Below are 18,386 nucleotides of genomic sequence, written 5' to 3'. Positions count from 1 at the left end.
ATGTTAGAGTAAATAACATTTATTTGTAAGCTATTGGATCCATAAGGAACTAATGGGGACAAATGGTGGAATTTCTCCATCAAACCGGACCCCTCCACCCCAAGGTGAAGTAGAAGCCTCAGGGAGAAGAAAATGTTTCCTCCTAAGATTATCTTTTTATCCTCCAAAGGATGGAGGTCATATCTTTCATTCTTCAGTGTCTCTGTCAGAAAATCAATTGTTAAATTATTCATTGAGTCAGATCAGGTAATTTTGAAAGCAATCTCTACAGTGAGTGAAACTCTATCAAAGTCGACATTATTCCTGATATCTGAACAGATGAGCTCCGTAATTTAATGCCTAATCTATCTTCCAAACACAATGATGGAAAAGATGCTTCTATTCCCTGGAAATCCAGCGCCTCCTAGATCTTTTCATTTTCTCTTTACTTTATCAAGAGAACAAAACTCGAACATAATAAAAAGAGACACAGGGAACAATGCTCATTTTGGTTCCCTGTTCCTTAATTATTAATTCCTTAATTACTGGTAGCCTAGCTGCCTCACTGGACTTGCCCTTGACTTCATACTAAAAGGTCAGAGTGTTTGTGTTCATTCAGAGACACTGGGTGGGGCCCAAGGGGTTCTCCTTGGCTATGTGGTTAAAGGGAGTAGAAGCCCTGATTTCTCTCTGTAGTTTGTTTTGTTAGGGAGGCCCTCATCCTTGAGGCTTTCATCGGTGCTGATGGGGTGATTATTGTTGGATAGATAACCATCATCTGGGCCCAAGGAGATGCTCAACAGTGTATCTCTCCATAGAGGCAAACACAGAGCTTCCTGCAGCTTTCCTCTATGAGGTACCACCGAAGGAGGCCTCACTTTTCCTCTGGTAAATCCCTCGGTCAGTTTCAGGGTCTTCCTAGAAAGCCTCCTGTGTGGTATACATGCATCTCAGTGAGATTAGGGAAATCTGGGTGTGGATGGAAGGTTGGCAGGCCAGGTAAGATTTCTTTGCTGAGGCTTGTAGTGACTTGAGAAGGTTGGAAAAAAAGAATCACCTCTGACAGATGCCCCTAATCCACTTAGAATAGTCTGCCTTGCTGTGAAGCATTCCCATAGCTTTGCTGTTATTGTTGTTGTTTGGGACTGGGTCTCCCTATATAGTCTGAGCTGGCTTCAAAGGTTTGGGAATCCTCCTCAGTCTCCTCAGTCTCCCTTGTTAGCACATTTGGTAGTGTAGGGATCACCCATAAATTGCCATGTACCCTAGGTCAGGATGACAACTATTCCCTGTGATCCTACATGAGACAGGAATCATATCTGAGTCCATGTTGCTTTATGTCCTGGGCAGAGCCTGATACTTAGTAGGGGCCCAACATATAAGCCCTTGAATGAATGAATGAATGAATAAATGAATGAATGAATGAATGAAGACTACCTTATCCAGTAATAGGATCATAGTATAGCACTGATATCAACAGGCAACTTGGGAGTCCATAACTGTGTTTACATCCCCAAATCCTTCTGTAGCCCAAAGCTTTTTCTATGTGCTGATCCAATCGGGCTGATGAACTGACTAAATAAAGCTCACTTTAGCGTTGGTATATTTCACGTCTCGCCCTTGATTAGACAGTTAGAGGAGATTCAGGAAGATCTGTGCCAGCGAGAAAGCCAATTAGGGTCCAAATGGAAAGAATTTAATGGCTTGCAGTAACTCTGTGGTCTGGGGGTGAGGTCACAAGTCTCTCACTTCCTGAAGCCAATGCTTGCTTTTCTAACCTTCTAGAAGCTTCGATAATGGGTTTTTGCTGTTGCTGTTGATGCTGGAATTGCTAGTGAATTACTGGTTATTCAGAAAACTCCTCACAGCACTTACTTTAGCAAATGAGAAAATCGAGGAAATGTCTCTCTTCATGTAAATTTCCCCAGATTTATATGTTGGGAGCCATTGTGTAGTTAGAGTAGTTGGGAAATCAAATGTGCAGTGCTGGAGCAAGCTTCTCGTCCTTACAAGCTGGCTCAGTTGCTACTCTATCTCCGTGAAGAGACACCATGACCAAGGCAGCAAGCATTTAATGGGGGGCTTGCCTACCGTTTCCAAGGGTTAGTCTACGACCCTCATGCTGGGAAGTGCTGTGGCCAGCAGTTGTGGTGCTGGAGCAGTGGCTGAGAAGTCCCTCTTCTCATCCACAAGTTGCATGCGGAGAGAGGGAGCGAGACTGGGCCTGGGGTGGGCATCAAAGTCCACCTCCATTGACCTGTTTTCTCCACTGAGGCTACAACTCCTAATCCCTCCCAAATAGTTCCACCAACTGTGAGTAAGTAGTCAAATATATGAACCTAGAGGGGCCGTTTTCATTCAAACCGCCACACAGGGTTATTATTTGAAAATAATTTGGGGAAATCTCAGTTAACTGGACTGAATCCTGTGCTCCTTGCTCACTGGACATCTAATCTGCATGTACATGTTACTAACATCAACACTCACTTGCTGGATTGAAAAAGCAAGAAGTAAGGGTTTGGGGGCACATACAGCTCAATGGTGGAGATCCTAGGTTTGATCTCCCAAACCAACTACCTGAAAACCAAAAGGAAGAAAAGAGAAAAACAGAGTGCGATGGCTAAACTTGGTTGTCAGCTTGACACACCTGGGAAGAGGGATCACCATGTATAAATGAGGAATTACCTCCATCAGATTGGCCTGTGGGCTTGTCCATGAGGTTTTTGTTGTTGTTGTTTTGTTTTTGTTGTTGTTTTGTTTTTGTTTTTTGATTGCTAATTGATGTGTGAGTGCCCAGCCCACTGTGAGTGGTGCCATCCCTGGGCAGGTGGGTCTGAGGTAGCTATCTGTAGCTGATTGTGGTGTCCCATACTTTTGATCCCCAGCGCTCAGGAGGCAGAGACAGGTGGATCTCTGTGAGTTTGAGACCACCCTGGTCTATGTAAAGGACAGCCAGGACAGCCAGGGCCACATAGTGAGGCCCGGTCTAAAAGAAAAAGGAAAAGAAAAAGAAAGCTATTAAGCAAGGCAGTGTTCCTGTGTGGTTAATGCTGAGAGGGAGAGAGGGAGGGAAGAAGGGAGGGAGGGCGAGAGAGGAAGAGAGAGAGGATGCTCTTGAGGCTCTGAGCTGTCCAGAGACCTTTGCTTGGTGGTGGAAATACGTCACTGTCTAGTATTCAGCTACTCATCGAAGGTCCCGAGCACATGGTAGGTGGCTAGAACTACCAGGACTGCACTTTAAACTTAATTTTAACATCAATACAATCAATTTAATTGTTAGGCATTCTACCTGGGTCAAAATATAAGTTTGCTCAAAATATTTATGAAGTATTTGAACATCCAGAAAGCATGTAGGAAGTATAATAAACCACCAACCTGAATGAAGACATCAACTTTGTTGTTGTGTGTTACTCTAGGTAGGTATTTATTTACTTACTTATTGAGTCAGGGTTTCAATATGTAGCCCTGGCTGAACTGGAATTGTTACACAGAGCAGAATGGTCTCAAACTTGCAGTGGTCTTTCTGTCTCTGGCTTCTGTGTGTTGAGTGAGCCACTATACCTGGATATATATGTGAGTGTGAGCATGAGCATGAGCATGTGTGTGTGTATGTGTGCACGCATGCATGCGTGTAACTAAAACATTGTGGCTGTAGCTATGACTAAGTGGTTAAAAGCACTGGCTGCTCTCTCAGGGACCTGGGTTTGATGCCTAGAACCCCCATGTTGGCTCAGAATCATTGTAACTTCAATTCCAGGGCGGTTGGTGCCCTCTTCTGGCCTCCAGAAGCACCAGGCATGTGTATAGCACACAGACATACCTGCAGGTAAAATACCCATGCACATAAAAATAAAAATGAAATTTATAACAAAATTCAAAATTGGAAGGAAGGAGGAAAGGAAGGAAGAAGGGAAGAAAGGAAGGAGGGAGAGAGGAAAGGAAGGAAGGAAGGAATCAAACATCAAAGATACAACTGAGGGGCTAGGGGGCCCAGTCCTGGAACAGGAATGAAAAATAGCCTGCAAGAACACTAGGGTTTAATCCCTGGCAACACTCCTCATCTCCCCTCCCCACTCCTCAATCCTCCATGCCTTCTTCTGGCATGCAGGTGTAATGCAGACAGAGCACTCATAAACATAAAAAAAAAATCTAAAAAGGTGGGGGGGAAGCCTTTACTTGTTTAACCCACTATCAAATTAATAAAAGTCACAGTTACCTGAAAGATTTTAGATAAGCCTTATTTTGCCTGGGTATTAACCCCTAAACTGCCTTTACCCTGCTCCTGCCCCATCTCATGCCAGCTGCTCTAATAATTTCTATCTGAGCTACTTCCCATCCATCCCATCCATAATTCCGTAAACACTTGCTTATGCTCCTCATCTGGGCTTTGTTCCTCCTTCCACTCCATGCCAACCCACGGCAGCTCTGCCTCCTCCTTTCTTCTCTACCTGTCTTTCTCCCATGATCCTTCTGCCCCCAAGGCCCTCCAACCATAGCTCTTCCCCTCACTTCTGCCCTGCCCAGGTAAGGCCTTTCATTGGTCAAACAAGGAGGCAAGGTTACACAGTCATACTTGAGGTACATGACAGTCTGCTTGTAAAACAGCAAGAAGGGGGGGGGGGCAAGCAATTAGCAAATACAAAGCATCTGACAATGCCCTAACTGGGACCTATTAACATTACTGTGTAAATTGATTTCATGGCTGGGTGTGATGTCATGCTCTTTTAATTCCAGCCTTTGGGAGGCAGAGAAACCAGGAGTTCAGTCAACCTTGGCTACACAGTGAGTTCAAGGGCAGCCTGAGTTATACAAAACTCTCACCTAAAAATAATTTAATTGTATATGTATTTCAGTTTCACTTATTTATCTCATTAGAGAATTCCAAGTTATAAATAAGCCACAATTCTAGGTGAATTCAGATTTGAAATATTGAGATGAGTGTTGTCAGGGATATGCTTTCTTTGGGGGAATGTGCAAGAGAATTCTGTATGGTTGTTTGTATCATTTTGTGTGTGTGTGTGTTTGTTTTTCTGATATGCCTGGGGTTGTTTTCCTTTCAGCTTTTGAATGCTTTTCCTTATTTACTATGGGTTATGATTGCTTCTCTGCCTATCTCTTCTCCTGTCTTGGCTTAGAAGTTAAATATTCAATTTCTACTCATTTGGTGGTTAATTATTAGCAGTGAATGAATAAAGGCTTAGATGTAATCATTATCCCTATTATTTCCTGACATTGTACAAGAAGAATGTTTGTACTCTTTACACACTTTTGATGTTGGGTAATATTTTGTTTTAGTTTTAAAAACAAGCTCTCAGCTGGTTATTATTATTACTGTTCCAATTTCCAAGTCAACATTGTTTACTTTTTTACCCTTTTCTTTTTTTCATTTATTTAAGTATTTAATTACTTTACAGCCTGATCCCAGCCCCCTCTCTCCTCTCCCCCCTCAACTCCTTCTCAGAGAAGGGGAGGCCCCCCAAGGGATTTCACCAGTTTCTTATTTTTAAATTCCATTTACTTATTTTGTATGCATATACATGTTTGTGTGTGGCTATGCATGTGGCGGTCGGAGGGCAACTTCCACCGTGTGAGTCCTGGGGATTGAACTCAGGCTTCAGGCTTGGCAGCAAGCTCTTCCCCCTGAGCCACCTCACCAGCCCTGCACTAATTTCTCAGTTCACTCTTTGCTTTTTTCCTCCCATACCTTCCTTATGGTTCCGTTTTGTTTTCTTGACAAAAGGAAAAAAGAAATTACATTTAGTATTTTGTTTAGTAAGGGGATGTTAGCCATAAAATCCAAAGACTTGCATTTCTAAAATATATCTTTCTACTCTCTCTGCATAATGGCTCGACCTGACTGCTCGGCTGCCATCTCTGTCCCCGCCGTCTCCTAGCAGAGACGGCAGGGACAGAGACTGTCTGACTGTAGATCCTGCGACTCCCCTGCTCTGTGAGCTGCATTCAGAACGGTCTCCTCAAAGTTGCCCTTAGTTTATTTATTCTGCCTTCCGACGTGTGTGTCGTGTAATGTGTTCATTGGATTTTTAATTTAAACGACTATTATCTTACGTCTAGAAGCCCAGTTCAATTTAATTTAAATGCTCCCCTAGCCTTAAATGTTGTGCTGCCTTGTCTTTTGTTTTGCTTTGATGCATTTTGGCCTTGCCGCGCTGCATGTCCTAATGAGATGATTGTAAGCTCTCCTTAAGACTGTAAGATCTCTGTGTAGCAGCAACTTTTCCTGTTGCTATGACAAAGCACAGTCCAAAGAGAGCTGGGGGATGGCCACTGGTGCTCGCCTCCACGCCCAGTGACCTGAGTTCGATCCCGATTCCCTGGACACACGGTAGAAAGAGAGAACCGACTCCTGTACACACACGCATGCACGCACGCACTCACACGTGCCTGTGATAAACACACACAAAATGTCAAATTTTTAACAAGCAATTTAGGGAAGTATGGGTTTATTTTGTGCAGTGGTTTGAGTATAGGATTTATCGTGATGGGAAATTTATCAAGGTGTGGTGGTAGGAGGAAGCAGGAAGCCCTGAGTTAAGTCCCAAACAAACACTGCTGGTCGCTTTGTACCTACCCTTCAGTAGGAAGCAGAGACAGAAGAATGCCACCCGCCCCACTGTGTGTGTGTGTGTGTGTGTGTGTGTGTGTGCTGGAGCCTCATAACACACCTGTGGAGGTCAGAGGGCAGCTTTCTGGAGTCATTTGTCTCCTCAAACCTTGCTGAGGCAGACTCTCCTATTCTCCGTGTGTACTGCTTAGCCTTTGAGCTTCCTGCTGATCCTCTTGCCTCTGCTCCCCATCTTGCCTCAGGAGTGCTGGCCTTACAGAAATGGACTCCACCATATACAGCTTTTTTATGTAGACATCAGTGATTCAACTCAATTCGTCAGGCTTGCTTATCAAGCCCCTTTACCTGCTGAGACATCTCGCTGGCCCTTCATTCTCTCCTTTCTATTCATTCAGTCTCGGACCCCGTCTCATGATTGCCCGTGTTTGGAGCGGGCCTTCCCTCATTCAACCCTCTTTGGGTCTGGGGAAGTAGCTTAACATGCAGGAAGCTCAGAGTTGAATCCCAAACACACACGACAGAAATCAAGCTGGGTGACGCTAGGGAGGTGGAAGGAAGGTCAGAAGTTCAAGGTCATCCTTTGCTATTCGGCAAATTCAAGGCTGGTCCAGGATAAGAGACGTTTTCTCGAAAACAAAAACCGAACACTCTCACAACACTTGCTTTTATCGGACACGTGGGTCAGTTATAAAACATTTGTCCGGCTGCCTGAGGTTCTGGGCTCCATCCGCAGCACAGCAAACCAAATCTGACTCTATACTCCGCATCACCTGTGCAAGGAAAACAGTGCAAACAAAATCCTAGGCACCTGAGCTGCCCTCTTAGGACATGACCGGATGTGCAACAGAGATGGCTAGATCCTCTCAGCAACCTGGGAGCCAGCCTCCTTCCTACGCCCTGGCCCTGCCCCGCCCCTCCTGGGAATCCGGAGAGGGGAGGGTCTCCAGCCTTGGCCTCACCACCTGGCAGAGCAAGCCAACCTCTCCTGCTTGGCACTGGTGCTGCCTAACCACTCCAGGTGCTAACCGGACCCGGGCTCTCCAGGGAAAGTCCTGACCAGAGGTTGTTTCAGCAGTAAGTTTCCATTCATTCCTGTGGAGATGTAATACAGTGACCGGCACAGGAAGCAGCCAACAGGTGCAATGGGTGTGCTCACAATCGCTGGTTACCTTGCTAAGCAGGGTAATGACTGACCAGGCAGACTAATTTAGAAAGGGAAGTGTGAAGACAAAATGCCATTCATTCCAGAGCTTAAATAAATCTTTTTTTTTTTTTTTTTTTTTTTTTGAGGTCATGCAAGGGGACATTTGCCCGTCACCCCAGCACTCAGGAGGCTGAGGCAGGAGGATTGAAAGTGTGAGGGCAGCCTGGGCTACATATTGAGACTCTATAACTAATTAACCAATTAATATCTGAGTAGGACAATTAGAGGGAGAGTGCTTATTTAGCATGTATAAGCATAAGCATGTAAGGTCCTGAGTTCAATTTCCAGCAACCACATGGTGGCTCACAATCATCTATAGTGAGATCTGGTGCCCTCTTCTGGTGTGGAAGCACACATGCAAGCAGAATATTGTGTAAAAAATAAATAAGTAAATCTTAAAAAAAAATCTTCAAAAAAATTGCCAGTATGCCTGTTTCTTCAACAGTGGGTATGAATAAGGAAGACACAGGTGGCTGATATCAGGGAATTACAAAGCAGAAGGACGATGAGGTGTGTCACTCTAGACAGAGTAGCTACGGGGGGGGGGAACTCTGATGAGAATGGAGAAAAAGAAAATGGTATTCACTTTGGTGGGAATAGATGGAAGACATACAGATGTTCCTCAAAATATTGAAAGAGCCATAGCATGTGACCCAGACATCCAGCTTCTGGATCTGTCTAACAGGAATTGAAATCAACATGTAATTAGATGCCTATATGCTTATGTTTATTTCAGTATTATTCACGGGAGTTAGGATATGGAATTGACAAAGATGCTCATAAAGAGATGAACAGGCCCGGCAGAGACGGAGGCAGAGGCAGAGGCCAGAGGGCAGAGGGCAGAGGGCAGAGGCAGGAGGATCTTTGTGAATAAGAGGCCAGCCTGGTCTGTGTATTGAGTTCCGGGCCAGCCAGGGCTATAGAGTGATTCTGTCTCCAAACTGCAGACAGAAAGAGGGCTTTTGGAGATGGCTCAGTGGGTAAAGTTCTTCCCGCACAAGCATAAGGACCCAAGTTCAGCCCTCCAACACCCCATAAAAAAACAGGTGTGATGGCACAGGGGTGTAATCCCAGTGTGGGGGAGGCAGAAATGGGAGAATCCTGGGGGGAGCAATGGCCAGCAAGTTTAGCCAATCATCGATCTCCAGTTCAGTGAGACACCCTGTCTCAAAAACTAAGGTGGAGGGAGAGAGGAAGACATCCTGCATTGACCTCTGGCCCCCACACATGTGTGCACACGCAACACAAACACACATACACAAGAAATGAGTGGATAAAGCACATATGACACGTAAATAAGGAAATACTGTCATTTAAGACAAACTGTCTGGAACTGAAGGTTATGTAGGCTACGTGAAATAACCTAGACGCAGGAAGAGATGAGCCCCATGTTCTCATGTCAACCCACGTAAAATGGGTCATTAAAACTCGGGAAGGGTGCCAAGCCCAGCTAAGAAAATCACGGGCAGCCGGGCAGCGGTGGCACACGCCGGGAATCCCAGCACCTGGGGAGGCAGAGGCAGCTGGGTTTCTGTGAGTTTGAGGTCAGCCTGGTCTACAAATCCAGTGCAGGACAGCCAAGGCTACACAGAGGAACCCTGTCTCTGGAAAAGAAAGAAAGTTGGGAAGGAGTAGGGAAAAGTTGGATTTGATCATTTCATGCTGTATGTACATGTGTTGGAATAGGACATAAATACAACATATACATCTTAAACAGAGACAAAAGAAAAATTTTAAAAATCCAGAAGGCTGAGTAGCAAAGAGAATGATAACAGAAAGGAACCTCAGAATTGCATCTTAAGGAAGAGTTCCCAACTTCACTTTAAATTAGAAACAAAGCTGAGAGGAGACATGATATTTCTTTTCCCAACATGGCAGAAAGTAACGATTCGGATAAAACTGAGTGTCCACAGGATTCAGACCCCCACAGGGAGGACTAAGTGGTGGAAGCACTGAGTGGCATTTTGGCATTATCTGGCAGAGCAGAAGCACCTGTGCTTGAGGCTGAATGCACCCAGCATGGATCAACCCTGCCACAGCCAAGGAATGCCTCAGACTAGGGCAGGGGATAAGTGCACTGTGTATTATTTGTGCAAAGGGATTCCACATGGGGCAGAAGTGTGTAAATTATAGCTGTGCACATGACGTCAAAAAAAGAACTGTGTTACCAAATGTGAAGAATTAGTAGGCAGGCTGTAGAACGATGCAAAGAGGATCTGCAAACGCAGGCGGCATTAAACCACACAGCAGCCAGTGGGCCTTTCCGTAGCCCCTGCTCCTATGCCTTTGGAGGAATTTTGTTGGGTTTTTGTTTGTTTTCTCTGTAGGACAGGATCTGGCTGTGTGAGTACCTGTTTGCAGGTTAGACCTGCCACTCTGTGCAGACAAAGGCTTTTGTCTTCCTGGATACAGGAAGATAAAATAACGCCCACCTCAAAGTGTTGTAGAGAGGGTGAGGGAAACACAAATTTAAGTCTTCTTGTCTTTCAGTGTGGTTGGAAATCAGCAGCTTAGTGGTGGAGCAATTACCTAGACAGACTGGCAGTCCCAGGGCTCATGCGTACTGGTTTCTTCTTTGAGAGATCAGAGGTGAGAGTATATAATTAGTATGTTGTCGTTCCTGGAAAAAAAAAAAAAGAGAATTATTGTTATGTGAATGAATGTTTTTTTGGCACATGTGTGTACCACAAGCACATGTGTACCTCCACATGCAGTACCCATGGAGGCCAGAAGAAGACATTAGATCCCCTGGACCTGGAGCTACAAATACTGTAAACCATCCTGTGAGCACTGTGAACTGAACCTTAGTTCTCTTCAAGTTCAGCAAGTAGTACTCTCAGCAGTCATCTCTATAGTCCTAATTAGCAAATCATTTTTACTAACCTATCAATTTTACACACACACACAATATACAAATGCATATGTACATATACATATATAGTGTGACATATGCACATACACCATATACATACATATATATATACTTTAAATATATATATATATTTTTCTGAATATTCCTTGAAGCCGATTGCTGTTGGCACATGCCTTTAATGCCCATGCTGGGGAAGCAGAGGCCAGCCTGGGCTTCAAAGTAAATTCCAGCACAGTTAGGGTTACACAGAGAAACCCTGTTTTGATACCCTCCTCCCCCCCCAAAAAAAAAACCTAAAATGAAACAGAACAAACTATTCCTTGTGTCTCTGGAATGCAAATTTACTTGGGGACCTCAGTTCCTGGTCCATGCCACCCCTATATTTAGGCATCCAGGAGAAGGTGGTGGCTCAGGGTCTGGCTGATGTCTGGGGAGCTAAACTGGCCCTTCCTTGTTATCCCTGACCCTCCAGTCTGCCCCCAAAGATTGCATCTGCTCTAGCACAGTCTTGGGTTGAGATACAATCTCTTCTTTTAAATACTTCATGATTTATGGCAAATTGCTTAAGCTGGGTGAGATCCTGTTTCCTCATTTGTAAAACAGAGGAAAATAAATAAACAGTCCACACCCCAAAGCTCAAACATGTGAGGTGTTCAAGAGAGAATGCTTGAAAAGCACTTCCCTGTAGTGAGACCCTGTCTCAAAAACAAAACAAAACAAACCAAAAAACACTAAAAAGAGCTTTGCTTTAGCACCCAAAACAGGAGTATGAGCCTCCAGGCATCCCCCTAGGGCAACGGAGGCAGCTCTCCCGGAGCTGTGGTTGGTATCGTGGGTAGAAGGGAAGCAATAACAGAATGTGAGGAACCTAAACCCGAGAGACCGGGAATTCTGGTTCGGGCTGCCACTGGCTGGCATGAGGGTTGGAGCCCTTTAATGAAGAAAAGTTCCTTCTGGTTTTCCCTCAAGACAGAGTGCCATGCTGTAGGTACTGGGCAAGAGGTCTTCCAGAGACTGCATTCCAGGCCAGTTCTGGCCAGCTGTGAGAAAGGATTCAAGGCTCACGGGCAGCTCTAGGGCAGACACAGGGCTCTGTAGCCCTTGAAGGGCACTTTCCCTTCCCAATCCCCATTTTCCTAGTTGGCCCAGGTCCAAGTTGGAGTGAGATGTCCATGTGTTCTTTCTCTTGAGGCAAATAAAACCCTTGGGCCGAGATGGAATCCTTGTAACTGAGGTCTTCCCAAAGCGCTCAGGGGTGAGCCATTTGCAAATGTGTCAAGGCTGGTGTGCCCAGACCAGCCAACTCCTTTTCTCTATGTCCAGGAGCTCAAAGGTCCTCATCAGTTTCCTGGAGGAGGTGGTTGATGGTGAAGTGGAGAAGGATTGTTAAGGGCCAGAGAAGTAATCAGGGTTTCGGGCTCCCAGAGCCCCTGTCGTTAAAGATGTCTGCTCCTTGGTTTCTTATCAGCATTTATCACCTGCCTGTATGACCAGTAAGGTCTTGGAGGGGTTCCCCCTTCTCTTTTCTAGTTTAGGGTGTTGGAAAGACACCCTGTCCTCTTCTGGGGTTTGAGCATTGACCCCAGAAACAGCTAGGGTTGAAAAGGCCAGACTGGTTTCAGGGAGGGGATGGGTTGTGCCCTGGCCAACTCCTTTCTTGCCTTCTGGACCTGAAGAGATGGCATGTGTGAATGAGTGGGGAGAACAGAGGAGAGCCACTCAGCACAGGCCCAACTTTGGGTCTGCAGCAATATTGCTGAGTTCTGGCCTTTGCATATTTGTTTGTTTGTTTGCTTGCTAAAATTAGTTACTTAATAACAATGTAATAGTTTAGCCTTTTATTTTATTTTTTTTTTAAATTAACGATAGGGCTGGGTGTAGTGGCTCATGCCTTTAATTGCAGCATTTGGGAGGAAGAGACAGGCAAATCTCTATGAATTCTAAGCCAGCTCGGTTTGCCTGGTGAGTTCCAGACTAGCCAAGGCTACATAGTGAGACTGTTTCAAAGAATAAAAAAATAAAGCATGGAAAGCATATCATATTTGGTATTCATATTGCTGTATGCCATTTGCTGTTATACTCTATCTTCCTGTTGAGGGGAAGCTAGGGGTTTAAACTACAGGTCCCTCACACACGTTAAGCATGCTGCCTGCCAGTACTGCTTTATTTTTATTTTGAGACAGGGTCTTTTTGTGTTACCTAAACTGTCCTTGAACTCATGACCCTCTTCTTAGAGGCTTTCAAGTGCTGTGATTACAGGAGTGCAGAAGCATATCTGTACTATAAAATTATCATTTTATAACACATTGCTGTTTTCATAAACAGCTGGCTGTGATGCAGTATGCCACTCACACTGGTGGGAACCTCACACACTCATTTGCTTCATCTCTATTGACTCTATCGATTGTGTTGTTTTTCTCTTGTGCTGATTAATGTCCTATTCGTCAAGGCTAACCTGCATTCCCAGCCCATATACAGGTCAAAAAGTAGATGTAGCCATGAAGATGCTGATTTACTTGAAGACTCAAGACTCTGAGCCTGGGGCTTGGTTCTGTCTGATGCTCACCTCTCAAGCTTCTGGAAACACTACCTAGTAACCGGATCCCAACTCACCAAACCAGACACTGGCCCTTTGTTACCTAGATTCACAAGGACGGCATTGGCTTTCCTAGTCATCAGAGAGGTGGATGTTCATAGAGGACTACTGGCTGAGGAAACAGAGTTCTACACTGATGCCGGCAATCCCCTGCTAAGCTGCTCTGCAGAGCCTGGTGAGGGACACGGAGCAGGATACTACATCTTTGTTCATGCAGGACACGGCCTCAAAGCAGAAGGATCCGCTGCATCTTACCATTCCTGCAGTGAGGCACCTGCGGCTCCAGGTTTGATACTGAGCTATTTACCAGAATACTCTACATGCCTGGCGCCTCCTGAATCCAACCTGCTCTAAAAGTATACAATGCCTACTGGTCAGAACGAGGTTGCAAATGAAGATTTGGGTTTGTAAGTGATCTTTCTTACCACTCCAGGGCCTTCATTTACATTCAAATAGAGCACCCCAAAATGTGAAAATCAAAATGGACCATGCTCAAAATCTAAAGCTTTCTGACTGCCAACATGATAAATAAAAATGAAAATTTCCACATCCGTCCTCATGTGACGGTCATAGAACACAGGTGCACTAAAAACATTACATAACATTATCTTCCAAGTTGGAGAGCTGAGCCTGGAGCCAAGGGCTTCCAGGTCTACACTCCAGTTCTTGCCTTTCCCAAGAGGGCGTCAAGAGCCCTTTGTGAACTCAGAAGAAGTATACCATTCCCGAGATCAAAAGTGATCAAACAGCTGCTTATCATGTGGCCCTATGCAAGAGCCAGCAATTTCCTAGACCTCATGCTCCCCACTTAGCAGAAGCTGTCACAGGGAACTCCTAAATTCTGTAGCCCTAAGAGCCCATGATTCTGGGCAGTCTTCATGCTATGACCAGGCTGTGTGCATTAACTCCTATGCCATGTGCACCGATGCTGCCCAGTGGCTCCAGGCCATGAGCGTGGATAAGGTTAGCTACTGTTCTTGTAGCTGTAAGGAAATACCAGAGAGAAGCAGGAAATTGGTCACTTTTCTACTGCTGTGATAAAACAGCATGACCAAGGCAATTTGCAGGAAAAAAAAAAAAGAGTTTATTTTGGGCTTACAGTTTCGGAGGGTTAGGGGGTCTGTGATGTAGGAGGTCTGTGATGTAGCATGGCAACAGGTGGTAGAAAAGGCAGCTGGATGTGGACATCCAGCAGCACGTATCTTAAACCACGAGAGGAAACACAGAGAGAGAGTGAACAGAAAATGATGAGTGGCTTTTGCAATCTTAAAGCTCAGTGACATACTTCTTCCAGCAAAGCCACACCTCCTAAACCCAAATGGCACTACAAATCGGGAACAGATTATTCGAATGCTCAAGACTATGTGGGGTGTCTGAGTCAAACCTCCACGAGTAGTTTAAGGAAGGAAGAATGTATTTTGCCCCATGGTTTTGAGGGTACGGTTCATCATGGCAGAGCAGGCATGGCAGCAGGGGCTGGCCACGTTGTATCTACAGTTAGGAAGCAGAGAGAGATGCATGCTGGTCCTCTGCTCACTTTCTCTTTTCTCCCTTTCTATTCAGGCTTAGTAAATATTCACTGAGTGTGTACAAGAAAGGAAATAATGCTGGAAAGGTGGCTCAGCAATTAAGAACATTGGATGCTCTTCTAGGGGACCCAGATTTGATTCCTAGCACCCAGGTGGCAACCCACAACCTCTGTAACTCCAGTCCCAGGGATAAAAATCCCTTTTCTGGCCTCCAGAGTACTGCATGGTAACTGCATGCATGTGGTAAAGATACATATGTGCAGTCAAAACACTAACACTTAAAAATTATTGTAAAAATGAGAAAGGAGCCAAAGTGCTATTTTTCACACCCAGCTTTTGTGTGGGTGCTGGGCTTGAACCCATCTCCTTGTGCTTGGGGGGCAAGCACTTTCCTGACTCAGCCATTTGCTTGTTTGTTAGAGATGGGATCTCCCGTAGTCCAGGCTGGCCTCTGAACTTGTATAGCTTAGGCTGGCCTCAAACTTTCGATCACCCCACCTCTACCTTCCAAGTGCTAAAGAGTTCGGGTGTACCACCATGCCTGGCTCTTACCATTGCTCTGTTGTGAAGCTGTGGATGGAATCCATGGTGTGGCAGCTAAAGTCATTTTTAAAGTAGGTGTTTTCCCTTTTAAGTGAAAAGGCAGCCGTGATTTTTTGCATTTTTGTCTGTTGTAATCACACTTCTGCTCTCTTTACTGAAAATATCTGGGAAGAAGCTTAGTGTAAAGCCATTTTCACACCACGTACCTTATCCCGGAAAGACTCTCGGGCCACAGTAGAGCCTACAGAGAGCAACACCACTGCTAGGGAGTATAGGCTGTTCAAGAACTCCCATCTCTCAGCTGTAAAAACTGGTCAAAAGCTGGGTATGGTAGTGCACACGAGGCTGAAGCAGAAGCCTTGAGAATTTGAGGCCAGCTCGATCTGTACAGGAATATCCTGTTTCAAAAAAAATCAAAAATCAAATAAATCACAATAGGACAATGTTCTTCAACCCCTTGTCTGGTATTGTTTGTTTGTTTGTTTGTTTGTTTGTTTACCTGTTCTTTGTGTTCACATCCATCCACACACACACTTATTTCCTTATTTCAGCTTCTTTCTAATGAACTTAGGGTCCCTGTCTTCCCCCCACCCCAGCTTCCAGCAAGCACCTTGTGACTACAGAGATGTGCTCCCACTGTGCCCCTCCTGGTAGAACCATCCACTGCCAGATGTGGTAAATTTTATATTGATGGAGAGTGGTTATCTTTTGCTTGTTTGTTTGAAACAGGGTCTCATTATGTAGTTTTTAGCTGGCCAGGAACTCACGAAGTGGGCAAGGCTGGTCTCGAACTCATAGAGATAGCTGTTGTCTAACTGTTATCTAGAGTTATATAGCTGTTATCTAGAGTCCATAGTTGTGTTTCCTCCAATGGTCCCTGTGATGTTTTTTATGGCTGTTTGGAATCCAGTAAGGCATTGGACACTGACCTTTCTTTTCTTGTCTTTTTAGCCCCCTTTATCTTTACGTTCCTGAATTGTTTATGTCTTTGATGACATTAAGATCCTTAGTGTTGCTGGGAGGTGGTGGCACATGACTTTATCTTAGCACTGGGAAGGCAGAGGCAGGAAAATCTCTGAGTTCAAGGTCAACTGGTCTACGGAGCAACTTGCAGATACCCAGGGCAACACAGAGAAGCCCTTCTTAGGGGAAGGGTGGGGATCCTGAATGCCTAGGCCAATAGACTGTCATGAGGTCCCTTAAGTCTGTGTGTACCTGAACAGACTCAGAACGAACACTTCCAGCAAATGGACCACAGAAGATAGGCGGTGTCCTCCTCAGCATGTGGCTTCAGGAGGTGACGTCAGGACATTTCTGGAAGGTTCTATGGGAAAAAAAGTAAAACTCCGAGATCTTCATGCAAGAAGAGGCATTTAGCTTTGCATAGCACCTTGATTGCTACCATAGCAATGTCAGGGTAGACAGAGAATTGTGGTCAGGCTTTAGTTAAATGCTATTTATTTATTACTAGTATAAAGGCAGTATGGGGAATTAAACCCAGGGCCTCAAAAGAGTTTATATATTAAGCTGTTATTTAATATGTTGGAAATTAGGATTAGATTTATGAAATGTGTGTCAACTGCACGAGTTCTTTCCCCTGGGTGTGAACTCTTGTAAAGCCCGTAGTGTTGAGTTTCTTTCCTTAATGTCTTTCCAGTTTGTCTCTGTTCTGAAAACATTAGCCAATCCCTGACCATCCTAACTTGTTCGTGTCCTCTTTCTGAGGAAGAGCCCAACAGGGGATGTTTCCTTTGTGCTGTGTGGTTTGCCGCTGTTGGCACAGCATGCATCTCCCCGATACGTACATGCTTGTAAAGGGAACTTTATCCGCCTACTTCACTTACTGCCTCCATCTGCTAACCTAGGCCTAGCCCTGGAAGCTTCTAGCCTCCATACGGTCATCTAATCTAGGCCTAGAACATTTCGGCCTCTGAGACTTACTGCTTAAAAGCTCACCCTTTCTTGTTCTTACTGAGCTCTGGGCTGGCTTGTTCAACTCAGCTGTTCTGGCTCAAACGCCTCTCCCAGCTGACTGTTTAATCTGGCTTCTCTCTCAGCCTCTGAAATGCTCTGCTCGGGCCACAAACTATCTTCAACACTCTGCTCCAATCTCCTGGCTCCTTCTCACTCTCCGGCTCATTCAGTCTTCACTGAAATCAGTCTTCTCTGCAATCAATTTCTCTATTACTCTCTTGGTAAAATCACCTCCCCCACTTCTCTCTCACTGCCCCTTAAGTAGCTTTAATTTCCTCTTTCTTCTCACGAGAGTTGGGTGCATACTATTTTGTCAAGTCTTTCTCTGATTTGTCACTGTTTCTGCCACTTAATTAGACAGCATTTTCAAACGGGTGCTTACTTCTGCAAACTAACTTCACTCTCATTATTGGGATTAAAGGCGAGTACCAGCACACCTGGATCTTTACCTGAAATGTTCTATGCCAAGCTGGCCTTGAGCTCAGAGATCTATATGCTTGCCTCTGTCTCCTGAGGTTAAAGGTATATCTGTATTCCAGCTGGATCACAAAGACCTACAAGGTCTTTGGATGTGATCTCTTGCCAGAATGGCCATGTTCTAAATTAACATTCCTCGACCAAGCTGGCCTTGGACTCACAGAGATCTGCTTTCCTTTGTCTCCTGAGTGAATGCTCGGGATTGAAGACATTCGCTTCCATGATTAGGGTTACAGGCATAAGATACACACCGAACTCACACTTTTTCTAATAAGTGAACTATATGTGTGTATATACATGTGGGTACACATTTATAGAAGTTCTCTGTTTTCTGAGACAAGTTTTATTATGTAGCACTGGCTGTCTTGGAACTCCAATGTAGACCAGACTAGTCCCAAAAGAGATCTCCACCTGCCTCTGCCACCGCCTCTACCTGAGTGCTGGAATTAAAAGCGTTTGCCACCATACCCAGCACGAACACATTTCTTTCCAGCTCTCTCTCCATTCTAGAACTTGGTCTTTACCTGTCTGACTCCAAGAGCAGACTTCACACTGTCTTTCTGGATTGTATTCTGATTGTCCTCACCACTTATCTCTTCTGGGAAATCTGCCTTGGCACCTTTGAG

This window comes from Meriones unguiculatus, chromosome 12, assembly GCF_030254825.1.
Source record: "Meriones unguiculatus strain TT.TT164.6M chromosome 12, Bangor_MerUng_6.1, whole genome shotgun sequence".
Classification (NCBI taxonomy): domain Eukaryota; kingdom Metazoa; phylum Chordata; class Mammalia; order Rodentia; family Muridae; genus Meriones; species Meriones unguiculatus.
The sequence above is the reverse complement of the archived record's forward strand: the minus strand, read 5'-3'. Positions refer to the sequence as shown.